Raw genomic sequence first — 19,018 nt, 5'->3', positions numbered from 1 at the left:
ATTCAGCCACTCTGCTCCTTCTTGAGCTTTCTCTTGGCTGCTTTTCGTGAGGCAACACAATAAAAAACCCTGCCCTCTTCACACTGCTCCTACACCCAGCAGCATCTCTGAGCTGAAAATCAGTATCTTTGCAACCAAATAGTGCTCTCAGAAGGAAAAGTACCTTTTCCGGATGGATAACTGGGAAATAATCATAAGATAACAGTTCCGCAGCCAGGAAGACATATACACATATATATGATATATCAAACCAAGGCTTGAGCAGTCATCGCCTATGCTCCGCATGCCTTCTTCAGCCTCAGTACTTCACCTTTTCTGTCTGTTAGCTCCCCAGACACCACAGCACGCACCTAACAGTGTGGCTGACACGCTCTTTGAACCTCTCTTGAGATTCAATCTTCATCCCAACGTACTTTTGAGTTCTTTAGAATTCTCCTTAGAGCTACGGAGAAAGTCCTGCTCACAGCCACTCCTCTGCCCCAAGAAGCTCTCCCTCTGCTCAGATGCCGAGATGCCTGCAGCTTCATCTACAGATGCATCAAGACCAGTTACACACTGATGCTTTGTTACCTCTACATGCAGGTCCATCCTCTATTGCTGACTCTCATTTTCCTTCTTTGCCGAAAAGACAGGCTATCCCCTCTATACTTGTGCTGTGCTTCACAACATGGAATTTATGGAAAAAGCCTCTGAGCCTACTCAGTGAGGGCAAAAAGCTTCAGGAACAAACAGAAATGCTTGAATCCCCTAAAAAGAATGTTAAAAGATGAAAAACAAACAAACAAACAAACACAACCAACAACAAAAGCAAACAAAAACGCCAGCTCTGATCCGCATCTTCCTCCCACTTGCACCTGTTATCTTGGAAATGTTTTGGGGCCAAGCCACTGAGCACACGATTAAGCAGCTTGAGCGGACTAGGATCTACACACCTCAGACCCTTAAGCTCTGCTATAGGAAGAACAGACTTGCTGTGTGTTTGCTCAACCACCGGCTCACGCAGACAACTCACGCTTGGTGCCTCAGAGGAAACCTGGATGGTTTGGGCTCTCTGGGAACAACGCTGACTTGGAGACCAGGCTAATCTCAGTGCGTAGGCACCGCGTGTCTACTTATAGGGAGTAGGGAGCATGTCTACTTATGACACAGAGAACAGATGTTGCAGGAACAGCCAGTCTTCACCAGCATCATAAATTATGCATCTGTGCCACAGCAGCAGAAGTGTCCCTCCCACACCACATACCCAGCTGAGGATAGGCTTCCTTCCCCACAGCCTCCCTTGGCTACCACAGCATCAAAGAAGGGCCATGCATTCTCCCTCTGCTTCAAAAAAAGCAGCCTTGCTCTGATCACACAGGGCTGGGACTTTGTTCGCCCCAGCAGTTCACGTTCTCACTGCCCATGCAACAAACTTCAGGACACACCATGGTGCTGCTGGTAAGCAGCCCTGCAAGGTTTGATGAAGTATAGCTGTGTGGGATGGCAGCCTTTGCTCTTCTACTGCGTTACAGTACACACTGGCACCTTGCAATGGCAGGCATTGCTAAGGCAGTACCAAGCCAAAACACCATCAGAGCAACCAGCAGACAGAACAGGGCTCACCTAGGGTAAGCGATCTCCGATGCTATTCATAACACTTAGCACAGTGCCTTTCCTTACGTAGCCTCTCGGTTTTGTCCCCACTGTCACACAGGCCACCAGAGAGCATCTAGAACAGACTGCCTGTGGGGAGGCAGGCAGGAGACCATGGGCAGGTCTGACTTTGGGTGGTGGAACTGCACTGAGCTCCAATAGCTGGGATGCAGTGGGAAGGACAACCTGTCTCCACTTCTCCCACAGGCGTCATCAGATGTGTACCATCAGATCAGACTAACTGAGCAAAATCATTTTCTTCTGCTTTCAGGGGCTCCCTTGCACATGAACCTCTCCACAAAGCTTGCAAAACCTCTTGTGGTCACTAGTGATTTCCCGGGCTCTGCAGAGCAGGAGAGGACATCCTGCTACAACGTGCAGTAGTGCACAGAAGGCCCATCTGCAACACTTCAACTTGACATCAGCAGTACCGACTCATCACAGATCGACCACCCCGCACGGATGTTCCTGGAGTGCCCCCTCCAGAGTGGCACTGATGCAGTTTCAGTACCACTGAAGTTTCAGAACTGATTTGCATTTTTGAACCTTCACAGAGGCAATAAGAGCACCCCTGATAAACGATCCTACATACATGCGTGTGAGGCAAATGAAGAAGAATCCTTTTTTTTTTTTTTTGTTTTACGTTTACTGGAATTTGGGGCTAAATTTATCATGAATTTGTTCTGACTATTGGGAACGAGCAGCGGTGACACACACTGCTTTGAGAACACGTGTATTTATGGCAGACGCAGTGAGACCACTCCGCTTCTTCTTTGTAGCAGACACTTTAGTACCCACAAAGCAAATGATTGGAATTTGCCTTACCATTCCAGCTGCCAGCTCTGCTGATGTTGCCAATGCAGAATGAAGTCAGACTTGGCAGGTGGGACCCAATTATTCCAACTCGCTTTCTGAGGGCTGAAGGAGCAAGCCCAGCTACGCAAGGATTAATGCGGCATTCCTACTTCCTATGTGGATTTACTGAGGGGGAAAAGGCCCTTAAGTCTTCCTCCTCCCAACCCCAAGCCAGCCTCCCAGCCACTCCAAAGCAATGCTTACAAGCACAGAAAACCATGAGAACAACCAGCTCAGGAAGCTGAGCTCCAGCTCACCTAGCGCTGCACAACCTGCACAGAAAGCCTTGATATGTGCACAGCACTGTCAGGACATGGAAGATAATCAAGCCCTGCCTCTGACCCTTCCCTGCCAGGAACCCCAACGCTGCCGTAGCTTCTGCAGCAGCTCTGGGGAGAAACGTTCCACCTTTTTTCTTATCCTTTGGTGGATGGCTACTTCTGGATCAGATCTCCTGCGCTGCAAACTAACCCCAGTGATGCTGAACTTCAGCAGTTCCCCTGGAGAAAGTGATGTCTGTGCTTTGCATGCAGTGCTATGAGGCTACTGTATTCTACAGCTCTGAAAGACACATTACAGACCAAGTTGTGAAAAAACAACAACAAATGACAACACATAATCCAACACAACAGGCCTGTGCACTTCATCACATCTTTGGTGTCTTCTCATGGCAAACAAATCTGTGATCCTGCTAGTGTCCAAACTTCAGCTACTGTGGTTGGAAGGGCTCTTGCAGGCGGATTTCAGTACCAGCAAAGCTAATGATCGATCCTCAGACTGCAGCTGAGATGAAGTGGGGCTGGTTCTTGCAGAGGCTCCACTCATCAGGCATGCTATTCCCCAGTGACCAGCTGTCTGCTGCCTGCTCATCTAAGAAGCAGACAGGGGAGCAGCCGTGCTCTCTTTTGCAACGTGTCCCATCTCGTTGGCTGGGAGAACAGCACTGAGAAACCCTCTAGCTCACACGCAGCGGCCAGAAGGCCCCAGTTTTTCCAGTGGTTTTCAGAAGCCAAAAGGACTCTGCTCAGGCACTCACTGAGGTTGTTAGCAGCTAATGAACACTCCTAACTCAGGGGAGAGCTGGAGGACTTTGAAGGACATTGTGGGATCCCTCGGCCAGGGAAGGACTCTCCAACCTGGACAGCATGACCAGGTGCAGAACCAGGTGGGTGCTGGTTCAGAAGAAGCAAATCCCACACAGCCAAACTCCTCTTTCTGTTCACCAGATAGGGGATCTGGGTCACAAAATGCATCATCTACAGAGCAGAGGCATCAGTGGAACTGGTGATATCTATCTCTGCTCCTTAAACTCTTGCTCTCCTACAAGTACCACTGCAGGGTAAGGCTACTCTGCCTCCCAGGCAGGCAGGAGCAAGCTCAGCTAATTCCTGACAAAAACAGTTCATCGTGAGCCTGGGCTGCCCCCAAAGACTCATTTGGCACCAGGTGTCTCCGCAACAAAGCTTTGGAAGGTCAGCCACCCTCAACGAGACACTGGGACAAAACAGTTCTACAGCCTCCCATGTGCTAGTTTCTAAAGGTGTTCTCTGAGATGTGATCAGGACAGAAAGCAGAACCAAAGGACCAGGATAAAACCTTCCCACCAGAACCTAAGAAAGCCTTTGCCAGGAAGATGATACCAGAGACTGCTCCAGAACCATGCTGCCATCATCGCTTCGTGTCACTGCTACAGCTTTCACAATCATATGCACCTTGCCAGATGTCACTAACAGGATTTAGATTATCCCCTGCACCCTTATGTCAGCTGCTTGTCTGATCAGCCCTGGCTATAATCGGTTTGGTGCTGCAGAACAGCCTGACTTCCAGCAAGGACTTTGCAGCTGAGCTGATGTCCCCTGTGTGACACTTCTGAGCATTTTCACTCAGCTCCTCCCTGCTAGGGAAACTCAGTGAGGACCCAGAAAATGAAAAGCTCTAGGTGTGTGGATGTGCACTGAGACGTGGGGCACACCATCACATCCTATACAGCCCCTTGTACAGTCTGTGGCTCATCTGCTGCTGTGGGCAGCCACAAAGAGAGCCTGTGTTGTGCTGCCCTGGCTCTGAGGATGGGCCAGCAGCCACACTCCCGACACAGAGTCCTCCTTCCAGAACGTACAGTCTGAAAGGAGGAAAGCTGAGCCATCATGTGGAAACAAAGCCATATGAAACATCTCAGCAGTCCGTGTCAGAAACACAATGTGCCCCAGCTACTGCCCCCATAGAGCACTTCCAAGCTGTAGTATTTCCTGGTTTACTTGGCATCTGAAATGGAAAGATCTTCACTGTTTAGCACTTTTTTTTTTTTAATATCATGGAAAAAAATTACCACTCCTGCTTGCCTTCTAATCCTAATGAAAGCCTAAAAACAGCTGCTGCCAGGAAGATAATCAAACAAAGGAAAAATGACACCATCTCCACCTGCTTTGAGTGCAAAGTCTTTAACTGAACGCTTGGTAGCACAGGAAGTCAAGAGATTGTACCGCAAGCCTTGCTGCTGGTGAAGGCAGCCTGATGCAAACACTGCGTGCGGACTTCCAGGAATATCAGGGGTAACTGAAGGCGCAGCTCTCTTGCTGCCTTTCCTTGCATACTGCAAATACCTGAGCACTCCGATCGTCCTGTTCCCACCGTGCCACTCAGCACCCATGGAGGCTTTATTACACAAGACGTGCCACTTGGCAGAGGGCTTCTCAGAGCCTCCCTCCAGGTGCTGCTCACTGGGGATCCTGGCTTACAATAGACGTGCCCTGTGGAGCAGCACGACCCGGGGACAGAGCAGTCACGGATCAGAGAAATGACATGCATGTGACCCACTCAGCCTGCAGACGTGCTGTTTGCTGCTGGGGCACAGAGCTGCTCAGGACCAGCAGAGCTGAGACAGCGTGCCTTCCATGCCCAAGCGCTGAGCAGGGCCCTGCTGCAGCAGAACAACGGAAGAGACAGAGCAGCTGCTGACCATCCGAAGGATCACCTGCAGGTTCCAGTGAGCCACGTCACCCACAGCAGTTATCTCGAGTATACCTGTTCTCTAAGAGGCCTGGAGAATCACTGTCATTTGGAATCCTGAAGAATAATCCAAGTAATGCTTGGCTGGAAGCAGGGAGGCAGGAGCGTGTCTAGGAACAGGCACAAACATCAGAAAAGCAGGCTGACCACATGCTACCAGACACTTTGGAGGCTGTCCCTGTCACTGGTTTGATTGGACTTACTGGCGGCCAGATGCTATTATGCTGAACATAAGCTGCATGCTGCTGCCTACCCCCGCCAAACTGCCTGGTATTAGCTTTCTTCCTGAAGACATTTGCAACAGTTTAAGAACCTTCTGCAGACCTAACAGGCTTCACATCTGAATTAGCTCTAGAAGACAAGATTGTGGACTTATGCATAGACTTCAGGCGCTGAATAATAATCATATCAGCAAGTGCCCTAGGGGAGAGGTAAAAGCTTCATGCTCCATTACACACGAAAGGAAGAAAATTATAAAGATAATGTGTAACGAAAAAAAGGACAAAAAGCAGTGCCTCTCCTCTGAATAGCCCTCACTTCTAAAACTAGATTTGTGTGGAAGCATTAAGATTTTCATCCCTTCAGCTGTATTTCTCTGGACAAGAGCCACCAATGTATTAGGAATGTTCCCCTCTAATTTCCTGACTCAGCTTTCCAAGAGTAACTTTCTATTCAGCGTAGCACACTCAGATCCCCTTCCCCAGCCCCTGTGTGCTCAACAGCACTCAATCAAGAAGCTCCCACAAGCAGTGCTTTCATTCCACTTGCAGTTTGCACAACAGGAGGGAAGAAAATTCAACAATTCAGTGCAGAACTCTATGTACCAGCACTGGTCTCCATGTTGTGGTGCAGACCTTGAAGCTCCAAACATGGATCTGAAGACCACTGACCTCGTGGACAAGCTCAGGACAGGCAATGCAACGGGTTCCCCCACATCTGCAGGTAATCTTGCACATAGGATGTCACTACTCTTGAGGCCAGTATATGGAGAAACAACTTCTGCACATCCTTTTGACAAGTGCCATGAATGGAGTAAGGGGAAAGCACGTGCTCTTGAAAAATGCTGGCTTGTGAATTTCATGCTGCATGTGGAGCCACTGCACAAGAAGCGCAGGATCTTGCCTTCAGCTTTAACGCCAGGCTCTTTGGAAACATGAGAATCATAGAATCACAGGATCACAGAATGGCCTGGGCTGCAAAGGAGCACAGTGCTCATCCAGTTCCAGCCCCCTGCTGTGTGCAGGTCACCAACCAGCAGCCCAGGCTGCCCAGAGCCACATCCAGCCTGGCCTTGAATGCCTGCAGGGATGGGGATCCACAGCCTCCTTGGGCAACCTGTGCCAGTGCCTCACCACCCTCTGGGGGGAAAAACTTCCTCCTAATATCCAACCTAAACCTCCCCTGCCTCAGTTCAAAGCCATTCCAGCATGAAAGGCGATGCTCTATTTGCTAGCAGCTTGCTCAGAGAGTAATTTACTAAAATACAGAGGTGAAACCCAGGATGCATTAGACAGCATTACAATTGGAAGCATGTGCCGTAAACCTGCTACCCACAGCCAAACTGGGGAAGCAAAGGAGTCTGTATGGCAAGCTCCACATTTGGCTGCAAGCCCAGCTGCACTCATATGCTGGCATTTCTGCTGCCCAACCACCCTTTCCCACAGTGGTTGTAGCTGGCACAGGCGGTGCCAGCATGGTGGAAACAAACTTTACCTGCCATTTCCCAGAAGGGATCACCAACTTCCTTTAAGCTTTCTTCCCCTCCTGAACATTCCTGCCCTTCTGCTCAATCCGGGAAAGGCCTGTCTCCATACGGCCAGCTCCACCATCTTGTTTGCACAACAGGGACATCCCCTCCCTTTCTATAGTGCTGCATTCCTTCAGATTGTTTCAGTGCCCCTCTGCTTTTGGTCTTGTAACCCAGTTTGATGCCTGAGCTAATTCATCAGCCTTTCCAGAGCTGCACTGGCCAATTCGGAAAAGCAGAGATGGAGCAAGGGTGAGATGCCTCCCCAGCTAGCGTGATGTGGAATTGATGCAGGGAGAATGAAGTTCCACCTCACAGGATTCCAGATCAAAGCTACAGCTTTGATTTTATCAGGTAGTATAACAGTTCTCCTGGCATTTCACCCTGTGGTATTACAGGGAGCACTGACATGAAAGCGGGTGCAACAAAGCAACAAAGGAAAAATGCGAGAAGCGATTCACTGAGGGCTTCCCAAGGTGACTGCCACTCCATCTGCAGTTTTGCAGACCATTCTGATAGTAGGAGTGCTCCAGAAATAGGTTCCTGTGACTAACAGGTTTCCTCACATTTCTGGTCATACACCCACTTTAGTCCACTCAGCCTCATCAGCATCTCACAAACAGGTAAATCTGACACACAAATCTGATGGGAAGGAGAATCACAGAATCTTAGAATGGCCTGGGTTGAAAAGGACCACAATGATCATCTCGTTCCAACCCCCTGCTGTGTGCAGGTCTCCAACCAGCAGCCCAGGCTGCCCAGAGCCACATCCAGCCTGGCCCTGAATGCCTGCAGGGATGGGGCATCCACAGCCTCCTTGGGCAACCTGCGCCAGTGCCTCACCACCCTCACTGCCTTACTTAAGTGTGTATTCAACAATGGTGCTGCAGAGATGGCACAGCAGGAACATGGTACAACATGAGGCACAGATCGGCTGGTTCATTCAGAACAGGTTACCCAGGCAGAGGAACACACACAGCCACCCTGATCTCACCTCCCGCCCCAGGCAGAGTTTTGCACAGAGACAAAACAACACCATCACCTTGGTCATGGAAACGACCTCTGCTGAACACTGCGTCCATCACCTGCGTGTTAAAACCACTCAGACTTTGTCTCCCTCAACCTCCTGTGAAAATTTCCTCCTAATATTTTCCCATTCTGGTTAAAAAGATGGTATCATCAACTCAATTCTAAAATGGAGACTTTTCTTTTGGGGAAGCATCTATAGCTTCCTCCTATGCAACAAAATACTAACTCACAGCGTCTGGTGTGAGACTGGGTCAGAGGCCACCCAACAAGCTACGTGCAGTGAGAGGATTCAAGGACCTCAGCATTCAAGGTCGCCAGCGCTTCATTGTCAGGCATAACAGGAGAAGCTGCTGAAGCCAGTTATTAATTCCAATAGTATCTCAGAATCATTATGGCTGGAGAAAGGCTTCTAAGATCACCCAGCCCGACCCAAACCCATCGCCACGACGCACACTACCCACGTCCCTCAGTGCCACATCTCTTGACGACCTCCAGGGGCGGAGGTCCGCTACTTCCCTGGTCAGCCCGTTCCAGGGCCTGACCATTCATTCCTTCGGAGAAGAAATTTTTCCCAATATGCAACTTGAAAGACGGATATTAGAAAAGGCTTTTTCTGGCATGGCTTTCAAGAAATAGCCGAGGCAGAGCGAAGGCGGCCGCAATGTGTCCTGCAACACCTCCTTCGGCCGAAGCCATCGCTCCCGAACGCCCCGACGGCCGCGCTGCTCCGCACCCCCCGCACGCACCGCACCGGCCCCGCGCTGCCCTCTCCTCCCGCCGCGGCTCCCGCGGGGCTGCCGGCTCCCTAGGCATCCCTCGGACCGGGGCCGCCCCGTTACCTTCCGCAGAGAGCCGGGCACGGAACTGCGACGGCGGCGGGGCAGGGGCAGCCGCTGTCCGGCAGGGAGGGCGGAGCCGGGGCGGGGCAGGGGCAGCTCCTCCCGGGGCCGCGCCTGCACATCCCGCACATCCCGCTCATCCCGCACATCCCGCGCATCCTCGAGGGGGATCGCAGGGAGGAGGGACCCTTCGCTCCGTCCGCTGTCCGCTCTCTTTCCCCGTCTGCTTTGGAGCACATCCCCGCAGGGGAGCCGTGCGTTTGGACCCAAAGCGGCTTCGCCCATTGAAAGATTTCAGACGGTCCCCTGCTCGGAAAGCTGCGCAGCCGGGCCGCTGTCTGCCCCCTCGGCTGCGGCTGTCCTGCCCAATCTCTCCCCCTCTGATGATCCCACGCTGCCGGCTGCCGTTGTTTTTGTTTGTTTGTTTGTTTGTTTGTTTGTTTTGTTTTGTTTTGTTTTCTGTGGGGAGTCCTTCTGGCTCTGCACGGCGTTTCCAGTCAAGTCCCAGAGCTCAGTCTCTGCCGACTGAGAAGCCCAATCCAGCAGCCCGGTAGAGGGGAAGCTGCTGTCTCTCTTGGCTGCAGGTCCAACTCTGAGTGAGGCTGAGAACGTGCTCCCCAAAGGCAGGCACAGAACAGGTGTGCAGCAGTACCTGTGGCCATCACGCAGACACCAAGCAGCTCACCGAGCGTCCGTGCAGACAGCACGCAGACAGCACGAACAGCCTCGCGTTGTTCCCCTCTCCGGAGTGCTTAACGTGAAAGTTCATTACTGAGAATCGTCCCCACAGCAAAGGAGTGTTTCCCCACCCGGCTGCCAGGGCACAGCGCTGGCTCCTGTTGAGACATTTGCCGGTGCCTGCAGGGTCTCACTTCCAGTGACCACCGCTTTGCTCCTCACCCACCCGATCCTGTCTGGATCTAAGAGCCTGCATACACACTGGCAAACCCGTGCTGCTCCAGGTGTTGTACTGCTCACACATGAGCCCCATGCACGCACTCCCGTACCAAACAGAGAGCCCAGGAAAACAGCTAGAAGTGGAGCTCAGAAAGAAAGCAGGACAAGCTGTGCTGACCACAGGGCACAGCCAGGCAAACATCCTGACCAGCAAAGTAATTACGTGCTGTTGGCCTGTTTAATCCCCTTTTCTCACACTTCTGCACATTTGTTCTCTTCGGGCCACCTCAGTGTGTGACTTTTGGTTCCTGCCTGAGCAGCTCTCCGTAAGCTCTGCACAGTTCTGCAATGCTCTTTCCCTGCATTCCATGTCTCAGGTCTCTGGCAGAATCCTGAGGATGCCCGAACTTTGGCTCCTCAGCGTAGGTTTTATGTCTCTGCTGCGACAGTGTGCCTCTTTTGCTGAGTCCCTAATCTGAGTTTGCCTGCCTCTGTGTCCCCATGTTCCTCTGAGCTTGTGGAGATGGACTCTGATGGACTGGTGGCTGCTGGGAGCCAATGGAGCAGGGTATCGTTGGGGTTCTGCTCCTGCCATGGTTCTCTGTGTGCTTTTCTGTGAGCATGCAAAGGAGCTTTTATTACACAGCACAGTGTGCAGAGCTTCTTTCCACTGATGTGGACAGAGAAAGTGGGTACAGGTCCGCCTGGAGGTTACCCAGCACTACACAAATGGGGACACAGGAACACGCACCCAGTGTGTCAGCAGTTCCTCTCCTTCTCTGACACCAGTCTCTGCTGTAAAAAATGTCCTGTTCTCTATTTAAACTCCCTTGCTTCTGTCTGCAGCCCTTTATTTAGCACTGGGTTGGGCAGGAAAAGAAGAGTTGCCTACTGAAAGGTATTGATTTTTTCTGTTTTGTGCCTTTCTGGTTTTGCTTTTTCATACTCCCTAATTAGCTGGGGTATTTCTGCACTGCAGTTCCTTCTGCCTCTACCTCTGATGCTCTCTATGCTCCTGGCCCAGGAATTGCCCTTTTCCCAGATCAACACCCACAGAAACTATGATGATTTTTCACTCCTGCTGATGTAAAAGATTACTTTGGCACCATTCATCAGTATCTGATCAGTACTGTTTTGTGATTACTGAACTTCACCAGACACTGAACTTCACCAAAAACAAGATTTGGGCCTGCCATCTGTACCTAAAATGACATTAAACAGTGCCCTAGAACAAGTTTTGCATCAACTGCTAATTCATGCAGCTTTCCTGGACAGTTCACATCACACCCCTATTCTTACCAGTGCTGATGGGTATGTTTGCAGAGCAATCTACACAAGGAGCAGAATCTTAATTAAAAAAGAAATTAAGCCATAGTTGTCTGTCTCGAGAATGAAAAGCAGAAGCCACTAACTAGAGGAAAAAGAACTCCATGCAAAACTGCCAGATGTATTAGATCTGTATCTGCATGCTGCAGAGCTGAGCATGGACATCTCTTCTCTCTGGTTATCCCCAGTTTGAGAAGCCTGGGAGCATTTATGCAGAATGCTGTGACGTGTTGCCTACAAATGGTGCTCTTCCTTGCCCACATTTTTATTGTGTCAGAGCAGACCTATGAAGGCTTTTCATCTGGGGAAACATTTAAACACTATTTGGAAGCTTCCAACCCATTGCTGCTCACCTGTGGAGCTGTTCCAAGGAATGAAAAGATACCAAAGCTCTGGGAGCCAGTTCCTGCCATGAGCTGTGCCTGTGAACCTTGCATGTTCTGCGACCCAGAAGATTGCTCTGGAATTGCTGGGCATCAGAATTCATGGAGCTGAGCCTCGTGAAGAAGAGTGGCAAATACCATGGAGGAGAAAGGACCTCAAATTTTGCATGTCTGAAGAAGAGAACTTCAGTGGCCTCGTCAGCCCATCTCTCAGAATTACTTGCTGTGCCGTGGCTGGGCTGCCGGGTCACGCCTGCAAGTTTTTGGCTCTATGAGCTCTGCAGGAATGTCTCGAGTTCTCTTCTCAGCAAAGAAAGCACAGCTTTGTCCTTCAGCCCTCTGAGTGAGAGCAGGCACATTGCTGCCCAGCCCCTTCTGTGGTGCTTGGTCCATCAGAGAAGGAGCTCCAAACCCCACTATGCAGACAGCCTTCACCAAGCTTTTTTTTAAGGAAACAATTTCAGATCACTCAGCAAGGAATTTGCAAGTGGGCCCTTGAAGCAGGAACATTCAAGTACATGAGAGCCAAATTACATGGCCTACAGTCTGCCCCCGAGGCTTCTCATTTTCTTCTTACACCTTTAGCAACACATTTCAAAGACAGAGAGCTCAGTAGGGAGCCCCTATATTTTACATCTTGCAATAGGAGAGAAAGAGACAGGAGAGACGTTTCTGTTAATGATGCACGTGAGCAGGAAGTATTTCTCCAAAGGGCTCAAACTCACCCAAGCTGCATCATATATAGCATTATATTCTGGCATTCTTAAGAGCATCAGAAGAGGAGCCTGTCAGACTGTCTGACCTTTCTTGTCGTCTTGGAGGCAGACTTGAGCCTGGCTGGCAGGTTCTGGTGACGAACTGAGCTTTGCTCCTGCCTGGGCCTGGCTGCTGGAAGATGGAGCAGCCTCGCCTCTCCTGATCTGCTGTGTCCTGCACGGACAGCCAGGGATATTTTTGCTAACAACCCAATTGCAGCAGTCTGGCAGAGGCTCAGAGAGGAATGTTCCCACCAACGGGACACAGAGATAAAGGGAGATACATCCTAGAGGGGACCAGGGAGCTGGGTGAAAGTATGACACTGCTGTGAAGTGAGAGACTCCCAACCCAAGGTGCCCTGTTCGAGTGTTTGCCACTGTCTCTTCACAATGCATGTCTCTCTGGACCACACTGTATCTTTTCACTGTGCCCACAGTGATGCAGTCTTGAGGTGAGGGCACGAGTCCTCCCATGCTGGCATTGTTCTGCTCTCCTTAACAGCACTATTCAGATTTATGTTGCTGTAGAATCAGTTCAGGTGTGTTTTTGCCCCATGTCATGCACTCAGTTTATGTAATACCCAGAGCATCCTGTGGGTTTGAACACTGCTTTATTTATTGCTACTTGATCTGCAGAAAAATAATACCTCTCCCACAGTTCTGACGTCAGCAAAGGATGCAGCTCTCCCCAACAGCACTCTGCTGAAGGCACTCCTGCGCGAGAATGTACGCAGTCTCCTCCCTTGTCCTTAACAGAGGTCATTACCATAGGGTTTCCAATGTCTCTGTTTTCCATTTAAGCTCTTTAGCATTCTGCTTCCCCTTCAGATTAGCTGCTCATTTGACAGCTCTGCTACAGCAGCGTTAAAAGGAGCCACGCCATTTCCATTTTGGATTTTGTCATTCAATTAAGCTATCCGTGCTAAGATGTCTTCCACCCTATACAGGCACTGGAAGAATCGTGCTGGACAGATGTGTTTGGCACTGCGGACTCTCCTGGACCAACAAAGCCAACATGAGTTGCAATTCACACCAGGCCTTCTGGCTGGAATTTGTTGAAAGGAGCAGACTTCAGGTCTGGTCCAGTGAGAAGCAGAGCTCTAACTGTGCGTACTCAGATGCCTATCTGACAGAACTTTGTCTCTTCAGTGAGATGGGGATGATTTTACCTGCTGCAGAACTGAAGTGAGAGACTGAACGGAGGGAAAGCTGTGCCCCCTCTGGATATCTGTTACCATAGATGGGGGTAGTCTGAATTCTGTGAACACTAGTGTTGCTGCACAGCTGTCCCAGGCTCTGCATACAATGGCTGGATTTGCTCATGTACCATTTGAGTAGACAAACTGACTGGAAACTTGCAGAATTCCTACATAAAAGCCCTCGTCCTGTTCCATAACCTTCCCTCCAAAGGCTACAGATTCAAACTGGAAAACACATCAAATAAAAAAGGAAGTTATTCAGTAGTGACTGTCTTAAGAAACAAAGAAAGAAACAGCTTGTGCAGTGAACTGGCTGACCAAGCTCCCAAGGTGACGCACTGCCAGGGCTGTCCTATCTGGGAAGGTCTACTCAAGCATTTTCCTACGCAAGGGAGACACAGCCTGCAGCACATGAACCTGCCTAGTTTGGGTTACGCAGCATTTCAGCCAGCTGGACAGGCGCTCTTCAGACTGGGCCACGTTCATGTCTATCATCACACAATACTACATTAAAGTACACAGGTCTCTCAAGTCTCTCCCCAGAGGAAGACAGCAGCAGAGGCATCCCTGGCCACTAGGAGAATGTGGGTTTTGTTGTCCAGCAGCAGCACTGGTCAGAGTCTCACCTAGGACTTGCTGCTGCCTACCTTAACTGACGGTGCTCCCTGTGCTGTTACGCTTCGCTATTGCAGCATGGGCATCACCTCCTCGTGGCAACCCAGCCTCCACAGACTGATAATGCAGATGGGCTTAACCACCTGGCCAGCTGGTTCTCCCCATGTCCTCCTGGTGTCCCAGCACTTGGGTCTCGATAACACTGATAACTTTTGTCACCATACCCATGGGTGCCCCCACACCCTGAGATCAGAGAGGTGGAGGGAGAAAGGGATGGGTGTATACATCCTGCTTATGGCTGTTTGCCTTGTTGCTGGTTATATATTCCACAGCTGAGGAGCAGAGGGTGCCAGTCACGTGCCCCTTCCTCCTCACTCTGCCCCTGCTGCACATGGGGTACCTGCATGGGATGCTATGCTTCCTGAGCTGACCCTGCGTGGGCTTCCCACAGGCTGCAGCTCTTCAAGCACTGCTCCAACTTGTGTCTGTAACCATAGAGCCAATATTTGTAACCAGTAAATCTTACAAGGCACGAATGTCCAACCTTTTGTTTTGCCTGGATCAAGCTGAGTGAACTGGAACTGCCTTGGGCCGCACACACAAAGGCTGCCCTGGAAGCAGTGCCTCCTATTCGTTTCCATGGAAAGTACAAGAGATACAAAAACAGGGAACTGCTGGGATATGTGATCGTGTTTGTGTGAAACTGACGTATCAGTTTCTCGTTTGATGTCCGTGTTTGCAATTCTTAGTGAGCTTAGTGAGCTCTCACAGAGATTTTTGATGAAATTTTACTCTTCCCGTGCTTCCTCCTTGAAAGCAGCCCTTCACAAATGGACATACTGCCAAAAGTGATGACATGTGTGAGGTGAGTTGTGAAGTGAGGAATGGTTTTCTCTGGTAAAATAGGGCTTGTAAAAGTAAAGAGATGCAGTCAGATTTTTTGGTTGAATATCTGACTGCTGGTCTATAGACTCCATTTGGAAATTCCCAGGTATTGCATTCGTGTTGACTGACTTGAAAACAGAAATGTAAATAGACAAAACCAAAAAGATGTTTTCAGCAATCTTGAAACCCATTCTCAAAGTCCTTTATCCTCTATGGAGAGCACAGCTGTGTATTTTTTTTGCAGTCTGTAGGACAATGAGCTCACAGCAGTGCCACCAGGTTCACTCACTGCCTCAGCTTTGCCAGCACAAGGTCCCTTTTGGAGCCAGCTGGAGATGGTTCTTTCCTAACGTGGGTCAACTTCTGGACTCTCCTCACAGATTCCACCCCTCCAAGCAAAACTTTGCCATGTCAATGCAGTGCAGTGCATCTACCCCAGATTTAATGTGCATGGTGGGAGAGAGGACGTGGCCATACACCAAATCTGAGCAGCAGGGGGGAGTACACATGTGTGAGGGAGAACTTTTCCTTCAGTTTCAATTAGCAGATGCATTATTTTTTTTCCAGGCTGGCTTGGTGAAACCCAGAAAAAGTATCTTTGCACAGTCAGACTGACGGTGTGGAGCCCATAGAGACAGAATCTGGAGAGGCAAACTGAAGTGCACTGGATAGATGGAGAAATTATTTTTGTTTGTACAAACACAGCCATTAGTGTACATATCAGTATTGATTCTTCTGATGGGGTGAAAGGGTCAACATGGTAGGTAGCACCAAGGCTCCAGCATTATCTACTTCACCTCCCTCCTGTGCTTCTGCAAGACTTCCCCTGTGCCTCAAAAATCCCTTTGGTACACACCAGTGATAAACATCCTGACCTGATTCCAGCAGGGGAGGTTCCTGGTATTTCTCTATTTTGTTGGCATATGTTCAAGCAACTAGAGAAAACTGATATTCCCTAAGGGGAAGGAGTGCTGTCCTTTCAGGTGGTTGATGATCCCTCTCCAGGATGCGGGTGCGACTCTGGAGAACAAGGTATGAAGATCTCCTTCACAAAACATATTCATCATGGAGGTGCAAGGTGCCTTGGTGAGGTCCTTCCTTCTCCCCCACAAACGTGATTGAGAAAGAATAGTTGGTACAGATTTTATTTCTGAGTACTATTTCCTGCCTGCTTTCTTCACTAGCTGTGTCTTACCCCAGCACCAGTGCTTGAACTGTAAGAAATCCGGATTGTCACGAGCATCTCCTAAACCAGATCCTTGGGCAGCACTGCTGGGGCAATCCCTCTGCCCTGCCATTTTCACTGGACGTCTCTGTCCGAGGGCTTGTGCAGCTTGTTTGCACCTGTGTACATTCCTGGAGCCACAGAACCTCCCAAGGTGGAAGAGACCTCATTGTGGCCTTCTACTAGTTAAAGAGGCTCTACAGGAAAGTGGAGAAGAGACTTTTCATCAGGAAGTGTAATGATAGGACAAAGGTTAAGGGCTTTAAACTGAAAGAGGGTAGGTTTAACTATGATCAAGCATGCCCAGTCCTCAGCCCGCAGGCCCACACACAGCCCAGCAGCTCAGTGCAGCCATCCGTGCCCAGCACCATCATGGCAGCAGCTCTTCCTGCCTTGGGTAAGGCACATATCACCTCTGATCCCAGGCAACAGGGTGGTAAGGAGAAAGCTTTCTTCACCCTCATCTTCTGGGCCTAAATTAAGCATGCCCCTCCAAGCTGCAATAGGACATGAGCATCCAACCTTCTGGCTCACCTGAGTCACACTGAGGGAAGAGGAATTGTCTTGGACCATGTATAAAATAAGTAACACAGTTAACTTATATAACTAAAAAAAAAACCCGCTTATTTTAAAATATATATTTTTTTATTAAAACACAAATAAAAGAGTGCATCGAAAACAGTAAACTAGTGGGAAGCGTGATCTCATCCTTAGGAAGCTAAGACATCAGTGTAGTTCAATAGCAGCAGCTGCAATTCTGGGTGAGCTCCCAAGATGTCCTTTGGAGATTTTTGATGCAGTTTTACTCCTGTTGCACTTGGTTCTTTCAAATTAGTTGTTCACAAACATCACACCTAGTGCTGAAAAGCAACAACGTGAATAAGGTGCGATTGTGAAGCAAGGGCTGTTTCTCTCTGGTAAGAGAGCTCTCATAAAAGTCTGGCAAAGAGGGATGATCCATTTTTTGAGTTGAATATCCAACAGCAGCTCTATGGAATCTATTTGAAAATGCGCAGGTAATTTATTTATGCTGAGTGAAAATGGAGTTGCAATGTACCAAAACAAATGATGGTCTTTTTTTTTTGGCAATCTTGACACCAGTTCTCAAGTTCCTCCATCAAAACGGAAAGCGCGGCTCTGTATTTTTGCAGCTCGCAGGGCTGTGTTTAGGAAACGTCTCAGAATGTGCTGCGAGGCAAAGAGGCTTGCAGCTCATTACATTGATCCCAATCCCTTTGAATTCAGACTTGGAACAGAGTCAAGGTCTTGACTGAGCAAGAGCATGCCTTTATTTGTTAGAAGATGGGCGAGGAGGGGGAAAAAAGAGAAGGAGGTGGAAAACAAAGGAAAGAATAGCAAGTCACCACAGCAGATCCCATGATGCCCTGAGGGTCCATCCTCCTCCTTCTTCTGGGGTGGTCGAGGATGTGTGGAGGTGAGCATCGCTAGCTGTGGGGTTGGCAGTGCCTTTCATGCCATGCAGTGGTCCCTTCCAATTGGTGCAGTGCCTGGTATCACACACTGTGCACATGCTGTACCAGCCGTGCTTCTCCCTTCACATGGTGGTTGTGGAGGGTCGTGGCTGGGGGACACCCAAGGACACCTTACACACGGCGACTAACTCCTGACTTCTCCATTGCACTTGGACACAACACGTGTTTGTTCTGCACCTTTGCTAAGAGTGCTACAGTACAGTTTTTGCCCTGATGCCTTCACAAAGTTGTTAATTGTGTCACATCCAGTTAGCTGCATGTCCATCTCTTAAGCAATTAGAAAGGGAGCGAGAATGGGAAACAAGCAGGAGAAGCTGGAAGCCACAATGCTGTTTGAAAAGCATGATGTAATTGCCAACACTGAACCCTGGTGGGATGATTCCCAAGACTGGAATGGCTATCAATGGCTATCAATGACTACAAGCTCTTCAGAAGGCACAGGCAAGGAAGGAGGGGAGGAAGTCAGGGAAGGAACAGAACGTGAAGAGATATCCTTTAAGAATGGCCATGAGCAAGACAAGGTGAGAGAGACCAAGGCAAGAAAGGAAGCCTTGTGGCTGGTGCCTGCTACAGGCCACCCAATCAAGCAGAGCCTGCAAACGAGGTCTTCTTCCTCCGGATACAGGAGGCATCACAATCACAGGCTCTTGTACCACTGGGAGATTTCAACTACCTGACATCTGGAAAAGCAGCATGGCAAGCTGCATGCAATCCAGGAGACTCCTGGAATGCACTGAGGATAACTTTCTGAGTCAAGTAATATAGACGGTCCCACCAGGAGGAATGGAATACAGGGCCTGCTGCTCAGCAGTGCAAGTGACGTGGTTGGTGATATCAGGACTGGAGACTGCTTGGGCAGTAGTGACCATGCAATGCTGGAACTCACATTCCTGAAGGATATAGGACAAAGAGAAAAATCAGGATGCTGAATTTTAGAGAAGCCAACTTCCAGCTCTTCAGGGAGTTAGACAACAAAACCACCTGGGAAACTGTCCTGGAGAACAACAGAGAGGAGCAGAACTGTCAGATCTTCCAAGAAAACTTTTCTTAGGGTGCAAGTGCTGACCATCCTCAAGTGCAGGAAGTCAAGAAAGGAAAGCAAAAGAGCATGGCTGAGCTGGGAGCTACT

General features: G+C 49.6%; 1 protein-coding gene across 2 annotated transcripts in view; it reads right to left on the bottom strand.

The window, feature by feature from the left end:
• FRMPD1 (FERM and PDZ domain containing 1) overlaps positions 1-9,187 on the bottom strand; it is a 33,759-nt gene extending 24,572 nt beyond the window's left edge. For both annotated transcript variants that reach the window (XM_048930821.1, XM_048930822.1), the window contains exon 1: positions 9,112-9,187. The gene's annotated coding sequence lies outside the window, so the exon portion shown is untranslated. The remainder of the gene's footprint in view (positions 1-9,111) is intronic.
• Between the last annotated feature and the right edge of the window lie 9,831 nt (positions 9,188-19,018).

Source organism: Lagopus muta, chromosome Z, assembly GCF_023343835.1.
Source record: "Lagopus muta isolate bLagMut1 chromosome Z, bLagMut1 primary, whole genome shotgun sequence".
NCBI classification, from domain to species: Eukaryota; Metazoa; Chordata; class Aves; order Galliformes; family Phasianidae; genus Lagopus; species Lagopus muta.
The sequence above is the reverse complement of the archived record's forward strand: the minus strand, read 5'-3'. Positions and strand labels throughout refer to the sequence as shown.